Genomic DNA, 17,216 nt, shown 5'->3' with positions numbered 1-17,216 from the left:
TTTTCAATTATTCCACTTACTTTGATGCATGATGCTACACAAATGAATGCTAGCACTTCGAAAACAAAACACATGTTTTAGATCACATCTCAAATTTCATTTTTTAATTTTAAATTCTTTAATCACATTTGTGATCTGAATATAGATGAGCCCTTACTTTGATATAAGAGATAAAAAAAAAAAGTATAAATATATTAAATAATGAAAATTGAATAAATTTATTAAATAACTTCAAAAATATTAAATAATTTTAAATATTTTTATTTTAACCAAAATGTGTGGTGTTGTGTGTGATATTACCTCTTCCCTTCTCTCCAAACATGGCGATTTTGAAACATTTTTAACCCATATTGATTAAAAAGTACTAAAAATTATATTTCATTTCAAATGCAGTGAATGATCTTTTAAGCCTTTTTTTTCCAGACTCCTTTAAATCCCCCTATACCAAGAAAGTATTATCTTTCTTTAAAATGAGCATCTATATTCTTTAACTTTGAACACAAGTTATATTGATTTTGTAACACGTTATGGATAAAAGAAAGAAATAATAAAATAGAAAACGTCTAAAAAAGATTGAATTAAAATTTGAGTTTAAATATTAAGTTATTGTTTTCAAATTCATAGTTTATTACTTCTTTGGCTGCATGCCAACTTTTTTAATTTGTGAAAGGTGATGGGAGGAAGTTTTTCTTTTTTGTTTTCTCTTTTTTAAAATCAACAGATTCGATTTTTTTTCGGTTTCCATATTTATGACACAATCTTTTTTTTTATTAATTTGGCGAAACCAACGCTTCGAAGTAATAGATTTTTTCGCTAAAACCCATTCAAAATCAATTTTAATGATTTTAATAGAGTTTGTTCAAGTTCTAAACGTAAAATAAAATTATTTAAAAATAAGATTTAAAAAGGACTGGTAAGTGCGTAAATAGGGCTTCAAAAATAATAATAATAATAATAGTTTTCCAAAGGTGTATTTCAGGATAACAAATGTGTTTTGTTTTATTTCAAAAATGAAAAATAATTATCAATCAATTTTATACTTGAATTTAATATAATAATTTAACTCAATATTTATTAACAGCTTCTAAAAAAAGTGTTCGGAAATTATCGCCTTATTAATACATATTTGTAGAAAGTTTTCTAAATCAGAAGTAAACAAAGGTATTTACAAAAGGGATTGTAAATTAATATTCAAGTGAGGGAAATATCTGACAAATAATAAATTGCGGTATAAAATTTACGGCTAAAATGGATTTTAGAGTGAGCATGATTTTACAGATACCCAGACGGTCAGTACTTTTTATCGTAATTTAATTCGACATTTTTTACAGTGTTATGTTGGCAAATTAGATTATATCTATAATTGGACAAAGTGGCATCTTCTAAATTCTTACTTAACTTTACAGATTTTTTTTTTCTCCCAAGAAAATTTTTTCAAACCTAGGCATCAATATTATAACAAATGCTCAATATGAGCCGCGATGGCTCAGGGGATGAGGCGAATCGGGTTTGAATCCCAGTCGATACGAATTCCGCATCCGGCCTGCACCGACCACAGTGCTGACGTGAAATATCCTCAGTGGTTGACAGAACATGGGTTGGAGTCCTCTTGCCATCAGGTTAACCGTGAGTGGTTTTCGTGGTCCTCCTCTCCGTGTAACGCAAATGCGGGTTAGCTCTATCAAAAAGTCCTCCGCGGAGGCAACATTTCTCCCACTACTTGATCCAGGAGTTTCCTTGTCTTCTGGATTGGGTTCAAAATTACAAGGCTACGAAGTTGAACATTAGTAGTCGTAAACCCATAAAATTGGGTCGGCTGTTCAACGACGGTTATAAAATAAAATAAAATGCTCAATATATGTGTGTGTGTGTGTGTGTTTTTTTAATGTTTAAGCTATTAAAAAGTTTGTATTATATTTTCCCTTAAAAGTAGTGGAAGGCTCAACAGTCTATTGTGAGCCAGAGGAGGGGGTCATGTAGATTAATGATGTCCAACAACATGATTGTAGCGATGAATTAACTAGCAAACTAGCATCTCAAGACTACAGTATTTTCTTCCTTGTTTTTATTTATATTTTCACATTCAATCAGAATAAGCTGTCCCTTAGTTTAGTTATCTTTGTTGTTCCTCATGATAAATGTATAATTAAATTGGTCACTGGGAGGCAGCAGTTTGAATAAAATATGAGTAAATAATTAGTATTACTCCTTAATCTTCGCATTACGGTGAAATCTGATAAATTTTCAGAATTAAAGCTTAACTTGTTGCATCTAAATTAGCTTAGAGGAAAAAAATATTTTCATGCGTCTTTATTACTTCTCTCTTCTATAAGTAAGTTTGTTTTATATTTTATAATTCATCATTCTTCGAAAGGTTTGTTTAAAAAAAAAACTTTGTTATTACGCCTAAATAGTTTTTTGTCAAATACTATTTTTAAAAAAAGATTTTGGCAATTTTGTCCCGGTCGCTACTACCTTATAAAAATATGTTTTTCTTTCCTTAATTAATGTCGTTGGCCATTAAGGTGCCATCTAAGGACTTCTGCCACTCCAATTCGTCCGCTTATAGGGCTGACCCATTCCCAAATATAGTAATTTTGACCTGAACAAGAGAACTATCAATCTCCAATTCAGTAGATCCAGAGGTATCGATTTTTTAATGGGGGGGCTTGGAGGACTTTGTGACCCTACAGATTTAGTGTGCACCAGTCACCATTTACTACAGCCTTGATTAATGCCAAAGTTCTACGCTTCTTCAAATATTTGTAATATGTTTTATCAAGTATGTTTCATTGTGGTCAATAGAGTGTGAATTAGATTTCTTACTACTATCATTATCGAAAAAAGTACTTCATTAATCATGTTTACTACTAATGAATTATCACTCTTTCTCAAAATTCATACTTGTATATTCTTAGATTCCTTATTTAAAAAATGATAAAAGATTACAGATTAGGATTAGCAAAATAATATTTCAGCAAGGAGGAAAACAAACACACTATCACGATCGTGATTTCCTTTGAATCACAATCGTAAAATTAAGTTATGTAATGTACATTAAGTAATTTAGTAACGACATTTCTAGTAAGGAAAAAACGTTATTCTGGTAATCAAAACAAAATGTAAGATATTTAAACCATTCATTTGGTAATTTTTCCGTTCATAGGGTAATGATTTACCGGAAATTCTGGTTTTCAAAATTAAAGATTTTACTTCTACACATTTATTAAAATATGCAAAACTGAAAAGTAAATTTAACCGAATAAATGGTTTTTATGCCATTCTCTAAGTATCGTGATAAAATTATCAAATTTTACGGAATATATCTTATTTTAGCATTCATTGTAAAACCATATTTTATTATTAATTGTCAAAATCATTCTTAGCGCTTCGGTAAAAATTATTGAACTCCTTGGTGTTAACATAGAGTCAGAAACATGGTGAATTTTACCAGATTCTGAAAGTTTCGACCATACTTTTTTCCAATTATTGAGTGTAGTTTAATGGTAATTATTTAAAACACCCACGAACTTTAACCCTTTGGCTACTAACGGGACTCATTTGTCCCAACAAATGTTTAAAGATTACTAATGGGGTGAAAAGCACTTTGAAACTCATTGCTTTCTATTGTTATCTATTCTCATCTATTCTCATTTCTTCTTCATTGCATTGCTCAACGTCGCACTAGAGCTGCACATTGGGCCAATAGCCCAATGTGCAGCTCTAGTGCGACGTAAATTAACAACAACAACAACAGCATGTGAAACAATAAATAAATATCATTCATTTTAAAAAGAACGAGTATTTTTAAATAATTCAATTAAAAATGTCATGTTGAAAATTTCGATTCCCTTTCCCGCCATTGACTTGGCGCTTTCCTTTCCTTTATCTGCAAAAAATTAACTTTAGGCAACCCTAAAAAGAGCAGACGAGTTTTCATTTCGCTCTGCGAACATTTGTGCAAATGCAAATTTTCTTTGAATCGTCCTTCGATTTGATTGGTTATCAACTAAGAGGCGAAAATGAAATGAAATCATCATGTAATGGAACAATTTATAGAATTGTGAGCATTTAAGACGGTGATTGTTCGTGATTGACAATTCTCGTGATACAGGTAATAAAGAATTTTAATATATTTTTTATTCACGATACATTTTATTTGCTAAATAATTTCCCTTTACTAATATTTATATTAAAATCTTTGTATTTTATAAATTTTTTTTCCACGTCGAAAGAAAAATGTTGTGTATATCTTCAATCGCTTTTACCAAACAGTTCTTCCAGAATGGAGTTCTTTTTACATTCGAAACACTTTTGCAATATTCAATATTTAAATTAAATGTGATCAGATAATAATTTTTTTTAATAATAAATAAAAGGCATGACAAATGTGATAGTTAACATATTTGTTTGGTTTAATATCAGAGACTGTATAGATGTTATTTCTGGTATTGTTTTTAGTTAATTATTTAAAATGATCAAGTTGAAAATTTTAAGTATGTAATACATTATTTTTCTGCTTTCAATACACAAATAAAAATTTTGTTGACTTATTATAGAAATAGTGATAAAAATTAATAATTTACTTTTTTTCAAATGGAAGCATTTTAATTAATATTAAGTAATGCCTCTAAATTTAAAATTAGCACATTTCAATAAATATAAAATTTCAAAATCTATTGTTTATATCTATTGTTTATATGCTACATGGCAGAAATTTGTTGGATAAACAAAATTAACGCTTTTAATTATTTAAATAAATAAATAAATCAATTGGAATTAACTGGAGGAAATTCTAATTTCTTTTAAATGTTACATTAATTCAAAACTTACTATTTCCTATTTAAAGTTCTTACCATGTATACATACTCTATAAACAAAAAGAAAAAAGCGAAAATAAATCTTACAGATAAAAATAAACAAAACTGCAGGTATTGAAAAATAAGGATGTTTTTTTGCTCAGTTGATTTAATTCATATTTTTCGTGATAAAACATTTGACTGATCATTTGTGAATTTATAGAATATTTCATTTTTCTTACCTGAGTTCCAAAGATGACATTAAAGGACATACTAAAAATTTAAAAAATATTATAAATTTTTTTTGAAGTAGTTAGCTGTTAGACCATAAAGGTAAATTTTAGTTACTGCCTATAAAATCAAAAAAAAAAATTTTTTTTTTCAAGTATTAATTTTAAAGACTGAGTATTTGATAGTATTTAATAATGGAATTTAATGAAAAAATTAGTTTAAAAAATATTTAATTTTAAAGAAAAATATATATATATATTTTTTGAAGTTGAACAATTATGTGGTCAAAAGTTTCATTGTCTGTATTTAATGTATTATTTTGTATACTCACAAACTGTAATTCAAAGTAATGTATCGGATATATAAGTGTAAAAACTTTCGGAAAAAAATACCAGAAAAAAGAACCAAATCATTTCCTCTTTTATTTTTGTGTATAAATTTAAAGTCCCATTCGTTTGGGATCATTGAACCCGAATTTAATGAGATTATACTAGATTTCGGAGCATTTTAAAATGAATTACAAAATTATTGTTTTTAAATTTGAAAAAAAATTATTAACTGCGCAAGATATGAGTATTCAAAGTATCTCTTTATATTGCTCATGCCTCAAAAAAAATTAAATTTTCATAATTTTGTAGTGAATTGTAATTGGCAACTAATGAAAAATGTTTGATTTTCGCATTGAAAAAATTTAAAAAGTTTTAAGCACTTTACTAAGTAGTTTTTGCATTTTTTTTTAAAAAAAAAGCTCAAAACGACAGAGGGTTTTTCTACAAATTTCATTTTGTATGTTTTGTATCATGATTTGTATTATGTAATTTGCAATGCTACAAAATGACATTTGTGGATAATCCCTTATAATTTTGAGCTTTCTTTTAAAAAGTACACGTACTACTTAGAAAATTGCTTCAAACTTAATAAATTTTTATAATATTAGAATAATATTTTTTTTTTATTTATTTGAAAAAAATGATAAAAGTAAATATTACGAAATTTTTTTAAAAATTTTCTGCGCTTGTGCAGCATGAAAAAAACTACTTAAAATGCTCATAACTTGTGCAGTTTTTAATTTTTTTCTTCAAAATTATAAATAGTTTCAAATTTTTTCTTTAATTTTATTAAATGTTTTTTTAGACTATAGTAGAAAAAAAAGGAAAAAGGAAAATGTAAAAGAAAAAGAAAAGTTTTTTTTTAAAAAACTGTACTTATTTCCATGTCAAAAATTGAAAGTGAATTAGCATTTCATATATACAATAGAGCAAACAATTTAGATTTATCCATAATTATTACGATGTTATGACCAAAATGACGGTATAAATATTACGGTAATAAAAATTACTGATTTTGATAATTTCCATACTAATTTGCTAAACATAAGTTTTTTCCTCCTAACTACCTAGAACTATGAAATTTTGTTGTCCCCAACTCATTTACTTATCTTGTTTGTTTTTTTTTACTCTTCTAACAAATCTAAATACAATAAATGATTAAATATTGTAAATAATTTTATAGAAATGTGAAATTTAAAAAAAAATGATAAGAAATCTTATTAATCACTTTCAAACGGACAGTTCTGAAATATCTTCACTCTTTATCAAAAAAGCAAGAAAACATAAACCCAAAGAAATGCTGTGAACAGAAATTTTTTGTGCTTCAAATGCAAAATGATAAAGAATTCTAGTGTTAATTTTCCCCAAAAACTAAGACATTGATTTCTAAAAAATCACACTTATTTCATAATTTTACATAGAAGTAAAAATGCATTTAATAATTAATTTCAATATATTTTTTGGTCGCTTTAGCTTGCCAATTTAGAATTTATTGGGCTAATATAATTTTTTTTAATGTTTTTTTTAAAGTTACGAAGCCAGCTCATTAGATTGCTTAAACAGGGAACTGATTAGCCAACTTTTATACAAAAACATGTAAAGTTGTGAAAAATTAAAGAGCTACCAGATATATTCGTATATTTAAAATCTTATTAATTTGGCAATATTTATTTGTCTTACCTCTCGTCATTTATTAGATATCAATAACTCAAAATGGATAGAAAATATCAAAATGGATTAGAAATCCGAAGTATTTAAAATCGCAAAGGTAGAGATTAAATCTAACTTTTACTGTACTTATTGATTGTTTAAAAAATTCTATGTGTGGTAAATTTTTTTATACTTTACACAATAGATTTATTATTTCATAAAATGTAATAATTTTTTCTCCTTACGCTTTGTCAGTCATAGTACGAATGCGCGATATTTAGTAGAGTCGAAATTGTTTATAATGAACCAGGATTTAATGAGGAGCCGGATTTAACGAAGAATTCAAAAATACTTGATTGGTAGGGCCAATTGGAACTTAGCTCGCTTTTAAAGAGCAAACCCCGGTTTCAGCAATCAATATTTTTGTGATTCATAAGCAGGGGTCTGTTTAGAAGAAATTACGGATCCTTCACAAAATAATTTCTTTTAATCGGACCCTTCACAAATTTGTTTATCTTCATTATTGTTTTATGTGTTGCATCGCTAAATTAGTAGCTGTAATTGCTGTTTATTTTTTAAAATTTAATTTTTTTAATTATATATTTACAGTGTTGAGCATAATCTTGTATGTCTTTACAATTTAAAAACTCCTTGAAAAAGTTTTGCAATAACGGACCCTATTTGCACAAATTCACAAAAGCGGACTCTGATTGAAAGAATGTGACTTAACGTTTATTTTACATTCACTAATTACGAGTAATTTTTTCACAATTTTACGAAAACGAACCTTTTACAAAATGTCTGGACAGACCCCTGATAAGAATTACATTTAATTCCAACTCTCCAGCTCAGTTAATCCCTTCTTAGAACAATTCTTTTTTGATATTGATGAATTTTTTTCAACGTTTTTTTTATTATTTTTTTATTTTTATTTTTTACTATTTGGGCCATAAAGCTTATCCAAAGAACTGTAACACTATAATAAGAATAATTCAAAGCAATTTAATTACTTTTTTCATATTCTACACAGAAGTAAAAAAACAAAAGAAATAAATACTGTATTTCTAATTTAGTAAGTAACATTGAACGTTTTTGATTTTTTCACAACCGCTCGGTTAAACAGCATATATACAGTCCCTTCGTGCCACTTGCTGATTGCTATCTCCTATAGATTATATGCTTGCTATTTTGATGTGTGAAATATTGATATTAATATTATCCAATTTCTCTTTCAAGATCATGAAACTAAGGAAATCGGAGCATAAGCTCGAAGAATTTTGATGAAAAAAATGATAAGTACCGATTTTATAGCTTGATTTCATTTCTCTTTCTCTCATTTATATATATATATGATATTTATTTTACTTCATTTATAAATATAATTGTATATAAGCACAATAAAAACAAAAAGAGAAAAAAGAGAATGCTTTTATAAATTTGGAAAAACAAAGCCTTAATTTCTCAGTTAAATATTAAATTAGTTTAGAACATGCAACATTAAAAAAACACTATTCTGCATTTTTCTTCACAGAATTGATTTATTATATATATACCAAGACATGTGTTTATTAAGTTCTGAAGAATTGGCATTTAAATAAACAAAACTAAATAGAGAAGGTGGATATAGTAGCGAAAGGTTTATTAACTATCAAATTATTTTGCACACCCCTTATAGAATGTTAGTAAGTCTCATATTACTTTAATTTATATTTTTTTGAGTATTTAAATTTTGAATATGGAAACTAATTTGCATACAATAACTTTATCATTATTTCTCTTGATCAGAAGGTCAAGCTAAATTAATTAATAATACTCTCGATATAAATTATTTTATGTCCTGATTATGATTCAGAAATTATGTGTCGTTATCGGTACGGCTGCTATTGTGATAGTAAATATTTTTTTAATAACTATTCTCCTTTGTTTTTCTTTTTTTCTACTAATATTTTTATATACGATTATGCTCCTGCCAGTTCGATATCTTTTCACTTTCTTTTGAGTCATTATGCCCCAACCAGTGCGAGTGATGCACTGGTTGATGATGGGGTATGTCTTCCAGAAAGTCCGGAATATGATTGAGTAATTCTGTATCGCTAGCGGTAAAAGAATTACTTGATCTATGTGCTTGTATTGCCGGGGCCGTAGTAACGATTTAGAAATTCATCTGCAGAGTGTAGTTGCAATGAATTTCTTAATCTAGGACCTGTCCGCCTTCCGGGCACTGGAAGCTTACTTGCTGTCGAGGTAATAATGCTTACTTTTTTCTAACATTTTCTTTGTTTTGCTTTTTTTCTTTTCTATGATTTTTCTAGTTATTATGCCCCAACCAGTGCGAGTGATGCACTGGTTGATGATGGGGTATGTCTTCCAGAAAGTCCGGAATATGATTGAGTAATTCTGTATCGCTAGCGGTAAAAGAATTACTTGATCTAAGTGCTTGTATTGCCGGGGCCGTAGTAACGATTTAGAAATTCATCTGCAGAGTGTAGTTGCAATGAATTTCTTAATCTAGGACCTGTCCGCCTTCCGGGCACTGGAAGCTTACTTGCTGTCGAGGTAATAATGCTTACTTTTTTCTAACATTTTCTTTGTTTTGCTTTTTTTCTTTTCTATGATTTTTCTAGTTATTATGCCCCAACCAGTGCGAGTGATGCACTGGTTGATGATGGGGTATGTCTTCCAGAAAGTCCGGAATATGATTGAGTAATTCTGTATCGCTAGCGGTAAAAGAATTACTTGATCTAAGTGCTTGTATTGCCGGGGCCGTAGTAACGATTTAGAAATTCATCTGCAGAGTGTAGTTGCAATGAATTTCTTAATCTAGGACCTGTCCGCCTTCCGGGCACTGGAAGCTTACTTGCTGTCGAGGTAATAATGCTTACTTTTTTCTAACATTTTTCTTTGTTTTGCTTTTTTTCTTTTCTATGATTTTTCTAGTTATTATGCCCCAACCAGTGCGAGTTATGCACTGGTTGATGATGGGGTATGTCTTCCAGAAAGTCCGGAATATGATTGAGTAATTCTGTATCGCTAGCGGTAAAGGAATTACTTGATCTATGTGCTTGTATTGCCGGGGCCGTAGTAACGATTTAGAAATTCATCTGCAGAGTGTAGTTGCAATGAATTTCTTAATCTAGGACCTGTCCGCCTTCCGGGCACTGGAAGCTTACTTGCTGTCGAGGTAATAATGCTTACTTTTTTCTAACATTTCTCTTTGTTTTGCTTTTTTTTTTCTATGATTTTTCTAGTTATTATGCCCCAACCAGTGCGAGTGTTGCACTGGTTGATGATGGGGTATGTCTTCCAGAAAGTCCGGAATATGATTGAGTAATTCTGTATCGCTAGCGATAAAAGAATTACTTGATCTATGTGCTTGTATTGCCGGGGCCGTAGTAACGATTTAGAAATTCATCTGCAGAGTGTAGTTGCAATGAATTTTTTAATCTAGGACCTGTCCGCCTTCCGGGCACTGGAAGCTTACTTGCTGTCGAGGTAATAATGCTTACTTTTTTCTAACATTTTTCTTTGTTTTGCTTTTTTTCTTTTCTATGATTTTTCTAGTTATTATGCCCCAACCAGTGCGAGTGATGCACTGGTTGATGATGGGGTATGTCTTCCAGAAAGTCCGGAATATGATTGAGTAATTCTGTATCGCTAGCGGTAAAGGAATTACTTGATCTATGTGCTTGTATTGCCGGGGCCGTAGTAACGATTTAGAAATTCATCTGCAGAGTGTAGTTGCAATGAATTTCTTAATCTAGGACCTGTCCGCCTTCCGGGCACTGGAAGCTTACTTGCTGTCGAGGTAATAATGCTTACTTTTTTCTAACATTTTTCTTTGTTTTGCTTTTTTTCTTTTCTATGATTTGTCTAGTTATTATGCCCCAACCAGTGCGAGTGATGCACTGGTTGATGATGGGGTATGTCTTCCAGAAAGTCCGGAATATGATTGAGTAATTCTGTATCGCTAGCGGTAAAGGAATTACTTGTTCTATGTGCTTGTATTGCCGGGGCTGTAGTAACGATTTAGAAATTCATCTGCAGAGTGTAGTTGCAATGAATTTCTTAATCTAGGACCTGTCCGCCTTCCGGGCACTGGAAGTTTACCTGCTGTCGAGGCAATAATATTTTTTTTTCTTTAAACTTCTGTTTTTGTGTCTTATTTCTTGCACAATAAAAAAATTTCCATTTAAATAATGAGGCGGAAATGCTTTTTTAAAAATAAAAAATAAAATCGATTATTTTTTCGTGCAATTACATTCCCAAATTTTTTTAATAAGATAAAAGTTTGACTTTTGAGCAGTCAATTTGTGTTTTCTCGATATTTTTTTTTCTTTTTTTTGTACTCAACACACTATTGATGATATAAGGAAAGTAAATTTATTGAAAGATAAAAATTATTGTAAAATATTACAAGAATTGTCGCGCTGGCATTATAAAGAAAAGGACATTCTAATATACTGGAACCTGATTCTAAAACATTCATTTATGATAGTGCAAAAAAATGGTCAAAGAATATTAACATCTACAGAAATCATGGCATCTCGAAATTCGCTAATTACCCCAAATTTGGCTACAGGTTAAAAGTAAAAATTATAATGAAAATATAATCTTTAATGGCCAAAAATAAATATAACGATAATTAAAACATAGGTTAATTTTTGTTAAACTAAAAGAGTTTAAATATTATTCGAGACAGGTTTTGTAAATTATATCACTCCAAATTATTTTTATTTAAGTAATAAGATTTTTTTTGTTATTTCTTTAGTCCTTTGGTTTGTTTTAAACATTATTTATTTAATTGTAAATAGTATGTTGTGATGTTTTGTACAATTTAGTCTTATTTTCTTATTCATATGTATGATTTACTTTGAAAAAAAAAGGAAAATATGAACTCATTAAGAGATTAGTTTACTATTGAAGTTTGTGAAATTTAACCAGCCAAAAGTAAGTTTAAAAGGATTATACTTAATGAAACAGGTGTTAAACGAGTTTGATTTTAGAGAAAAGTGTTCTTAAACTATGCTATTTTTTTAATTATGTATCTAAATATTAATAAGATTGAGTTTCGATCGAATTATGTGAAGTTAAAAAGAGTTAAATATATTGTTTGGATTTCAAACTGGTGGCATCAAGCTTAAAAAAGCATTTTGATAAAAATAAAAAAAAGATCTAGGTTAGCTTCAGTCTTTAGATATTGAATATGTAAATTGTTATAATTCTTCGTATTTATTTTGTGTGAAGTTAAATTATAGTATTCATTTACATTTTAATTTTATTTTGAATATTTTAGTTTGATATCTCAATTGAGTTACAAGTGAATTGTCTACTAATGTTTACTGCGAAAAAGAGTCTAAAAATGATTTAGAAATTTTAAGTTTCAAAGTTAAATATTGTACATCACTTCTAATGTAAAAATTGAATGATGCATTTTATTTGACAATTAGAAAATTTAGTTTTAAAAGGGAATTGTTTTGATTATTACGTAATACATTGGTTTCAACCTAAAGTTTAAAGAACACAAATAAGTTCATAAATGACTTTTCCTTTGCTTTCTATGGAAAAGTTTTTCCAAATGGAAAGGAGTTATAAATATTATAAAATATCTGGATAACAAAAGCATGAATAAAAGAAACAAAACATTTAACGCGATAAATTAAAATTGAAAGCACGATATTTTAATGGAGCAATAGAGAGCAGTTGATTTTTTAGAGAATAGTTTTTGATTTTGAGGTTTTTATTAAAAAAATTTTTTAAAAAATAATTGTTTCTTTATATAACTTGATACGTTACAAAATACTATTTAGTCTACTATAATTTGTTTTTGAGGATACTATTTCTGTTGCTATTTTTAGTTACTATTTTTTACAGTTAGCCACATGTGACATATTCAATACGTAGTTTTTAACAGTGCTCTGAATAAATTTTTATTTTAATATATTTGAAATTTTGAATATTCTTTTTTTTTTGTATTTTACAGGATTATGTATGATTTTGTATTTTACAGGTTTTTTTGTATTTTACAGGATATTTTTGTATTTTTTGTATTAACTGCAGCTTCTATGTCTCTATGAAGGAGAAGAATTTGTGTACAACACCACTTTTCTGGTAAGAATTTTATTTTCATGCTTTAACCATCTTAAAATCTCTTTAAATTGAATAAAATATTTTAATATTTCCTAGGTTATTTATGAAATTCTAATCACTTTATTAGAAACAAATTTTATTATCCAGTTTAATAATTTTTAAACAGTAAGTGAAAATAAAAGTACAAAAGCAATCATATTGTAAAAAAACGATTAACAATCATCATTTTCATTATTATGTGTGAAACCATTTTTCAGTTACTCTTATTTAACTCTTTTCCCCAAGGCATATGACCATAAAACACTATTATCATAAAACACTATATTCGAAGTTTACTTTTCAGTTTTGATTTAATTAGATCGAAATATTCTTTTAATTGAAACTGAGTTGCACGGACTAGAATGTAGATATATTAAAACATACTAAATAACCTGTTTATATGTACAGGGTTATTCATAATTCCCTCCGGGGTTTCGAAGCGTTATATTTAAAAAACGAAGATGAATGTGGCAAAAAAGGACATATGAAATTATTCCGAAAGTATTCAAGTTTTAATTTAAGCAGTTGCCGGTAGATGGCAGTAACATGCACCACTGAAGCCAGTTGTTGTAAAGAAAGGCGGAGGGAATTATGAATAACTCTGTATTTTATTCTAAATAACGAATATAATTTAATTGAACATTTGAATTAAGTGGTAGAATTTTTAACGAATATTTATGTTTTTACGAAATTTAAACAAATATTTATGTTTTTTGTAAACTATAATTAATTAACTTATCAAGGAATATATTATATTCATAATTTATGGTAGTGTTCAAGTACAAAAGAAAAAAAATAAATAAATACTCATAATGCTATGAGATTTCACTCGACTATTGAACGCTGTCATAAATTTAGTTATACGTACCACATATGTGGATGTTCTTGACTATATTATTTTTAAATATAAAATAAAATTTGTGATCGTCTTATTTCGATTACTGGTAACCTATTGCTCAAATGCTTTTTCTTTCTGGATTGACTCCGTTAAACGCCACAACATTCCAAATCATGGGTCTCCAATAATGTTTGTCGTCGGATTGATTCTCACATCCTGCCTATGTACGAGTTTCAAAATACTTTTCCTTCTTCAGCATTCTTATTTATATTGAAATCACCGATAAAGCCAGTCATTATACGTTAATAATAAAGAGAATATAAAAATATTTTAAATTATTATTATGTAAATGCATTAAAAATGCCTGCTAGTGAAAATAAAAACAACAGCGGTCGCCATGGTAACGCATGCGCACTGTTTACTATTACTCTTGAACACAGTTGAAAAGTGTGTGGACGCCATCAAATTCAAAACAAGACCCATTTTGCCATTGGATATCCCCCTATATGATTTCCTTTCTTATATGATCGGATTTCCAAGTACTAGTGACAATCTCAATAATTACTAAGGGTGACCTCAAATATAAGTTACGAAATGGGACACAAAATCGTACTTTCTCTGAATACATATATTTTTTTAATATTTGGATTTAAAATATGGGAGATACCTGGAAATTGTGACCTTAATAGTTCAGACAGGAGAGCGGATGAAAGTTTTGACCCTTTAATGTTAATTTTACTTTTTGAGTTTTTAGTCATATCTTTAAAACTAATTAAGCATTTTTTTTGTTTAAAAATGCACCCATTTATGAAACGTAATCTCTTAATTACCTGCCCGTGCGTGTTTTAGCCACTAACTGTTTTACTAACTATTTAATTGTATTTTTACATTTTCAAAATCTTATTCTCTACACTACTGCGCATATAATATACCAATAAATTGTTTTAGTAATTTAATTTAGATTTTTCTTTAAATCAGTTATTCCTGAACTTTTTTGTCTCTTAGACCCCTTGCCATGGTTTTCAGCTTTGGGTAGACCCCCCCCCCCCGCTTACCTGATATTGATCTTTTGTAAATTCATCAACTTCAAATGTATTTTTGACAGCTAGTATAGTGCGACTCACTGTAAAAAATTTTAATTTCTAACTGTAGTGAAGTGTACTGTGAAACACCTTAGGGAAAAAAACACTTGTTCATTTTATACATTTATTAATTAAATTCAAACTAATTTAATTTAATTAATTTGAAAATAGAATAAAATAGGGCACTATAAAACCCGTACTCCGTTACTAATATTATAATAGCGGAAATAAGTTTGTATACAAAACCATAGTAGTGTATTGTCTGCCTGTATATTACGTTTTCACGTAAAAACTAAGCAACAAATCTCCGCGACCTTGTACACAGATTAAATTGGAGGTTTAGCTAGCTAAAGAGTTGACACACTTGCTAGGCTACAATTTACATCGAAAAAATACTTTTTTGTTACAAAATAAAACCTAACACGCAAAGAAAATAAAAACGTACGCTGGCGGAGCTGCTGGCATTTGCTAGTCTTAGTCTTTATTATATAAAACGCTAATACGTATGTATCAATAAAATCGATGATATTTCTTTTCTCGCGTTGGCAACAGTTTTCATTTTTAATTGATAGGCTTTGGCGCGCAAGAGCACGTAGTGAGCATCATGGTGGTGGTACTTTTCCCTCTTGGCCCAGAACAAGGCTAGACCAAGTCCAGGAGACCGTTCACCGACAGAAAATCAAACACCATCTGCGGATCCTCCAAAATAAAATTTTTCTCCAGTCCCATACAGGTCAGCAAATGATCAGGTGAAGCCTGGTGAGCATCATATGGCTAATCTATATTGTATAAAACGCTAATGCGTTTTAATTGATAAGCTTCGGCGCGAAAGAGCACGTAGTGAGCATATCATATGTATAATCGGGTGAATTCTCACCGAATTACCAAAAACATTCTCGCAAAATTATCTTCATCGAAGCCGATGCTTTACATCCGGCGTTCAGTACTATTTCATATTATTTTACAACACATGGTTTTAGCCCTCTGGTGGGAAAGACTTTAAAACAAAACTTACAAAAGTTACTTTTCTCAACAACTGAAATTTAGAATAGTGTGATTAAGAAAAATATGTGAACTGTTTGCAATTTCAAATTAATATTGAAATGCACAGGTTTAGAATTTTCTACGGTGAAAGGTTTTCGGAACTTCAGTGTTCAAAAAAGTATACAAATGCTCAGTTTGTTGATTATTCCATTCATAATATGCCAAAATTAAAAGTCTCGACCTGCTTATATGAGATCCATTATCGTTGACCCCCATTTTTATTTCATGGAGCCCCAATTTTTTTTCACTTTACATGGATCCCTTGCAGTTTGTTGTCGACCCTTAGGGGTCGATGTAGACCACTTTGGGAATCACTGCTTTAAATTAAACTTTCGTTTTTAAATTATTTTATTTTATAACTGTCGTTGAACAGCCGACCCGATTTTCAGCTTTACATCTACCAATGCTCAACTCCGCAGCGTTGAAATTTTGAACCCATACCAGAAGACAAGGGAACTCCTTTATCAAGACAAAGAAATTGTTGACAGAAAAAATTATTTTAAACGAAGTTTTTGTAAATAATACCCTCTGCTTATATTCTAGAAACGGTGGAGAGAAAAAAATTAGATGTTGAAAAATTTATGCGAAGTTTTGAAGCTAGTTATTATTGGAAATATTGTTTGTGACATACCAGAAACATGACATTTTGAAATTCAGTTAAATTCGATAAATATACAAAACAGTCGATGCTAGTACAAGGTCATTTTAAAATGCAAACAGCAATGCTATTTATTAAAATTGAAAGAAGTTCTTTTCGTAGTATAGTATTAGATCTTGGAGCAAGAGACTGTAAATTGTCATATTTCGTGAGAATCACCCATATGCACAACGCAAAATGTGTATCCAGAAGGTTGCTTTGTTTTTTAAATGGACAAAAAATTACCGAGCTACAACTTTTTTTTTCACGTTTAAACTTATTTTTACCCATTAACTTTAAGAAGGTTGACTTTAAAAAAAAAAAATAATGATCGTAATAACTACCCGTGTGTCATCAGCTCATTTTGATACTCAGGAATCTTATTTTATTCATACGAATGCTAATTTCCCTTGTAGTTTCTCACCATTTCTCCACAGCACGTCAAAATGCATTTTGCCCTGATACACCACCACTCTCGGC

The sequence above is a fragment of the Parasteatoda tepidariorum genome, chromosome 6 (genome assembly GCF_982258835.1).
Source record: "Parasteatoda tepidariorum strain Cologne lab strain chromosome 6, Ptep-v5.0, whole genome shotgun sequence".
NCBI lineage: Eukaryota > Metazoa > Arthropoda > Arachnida > Araneae > Theridiidae > Parasteatoda > Parasteatoda tepidariorum.
This window is presented reverse-complemented; position numbering follows the sequence as displayed.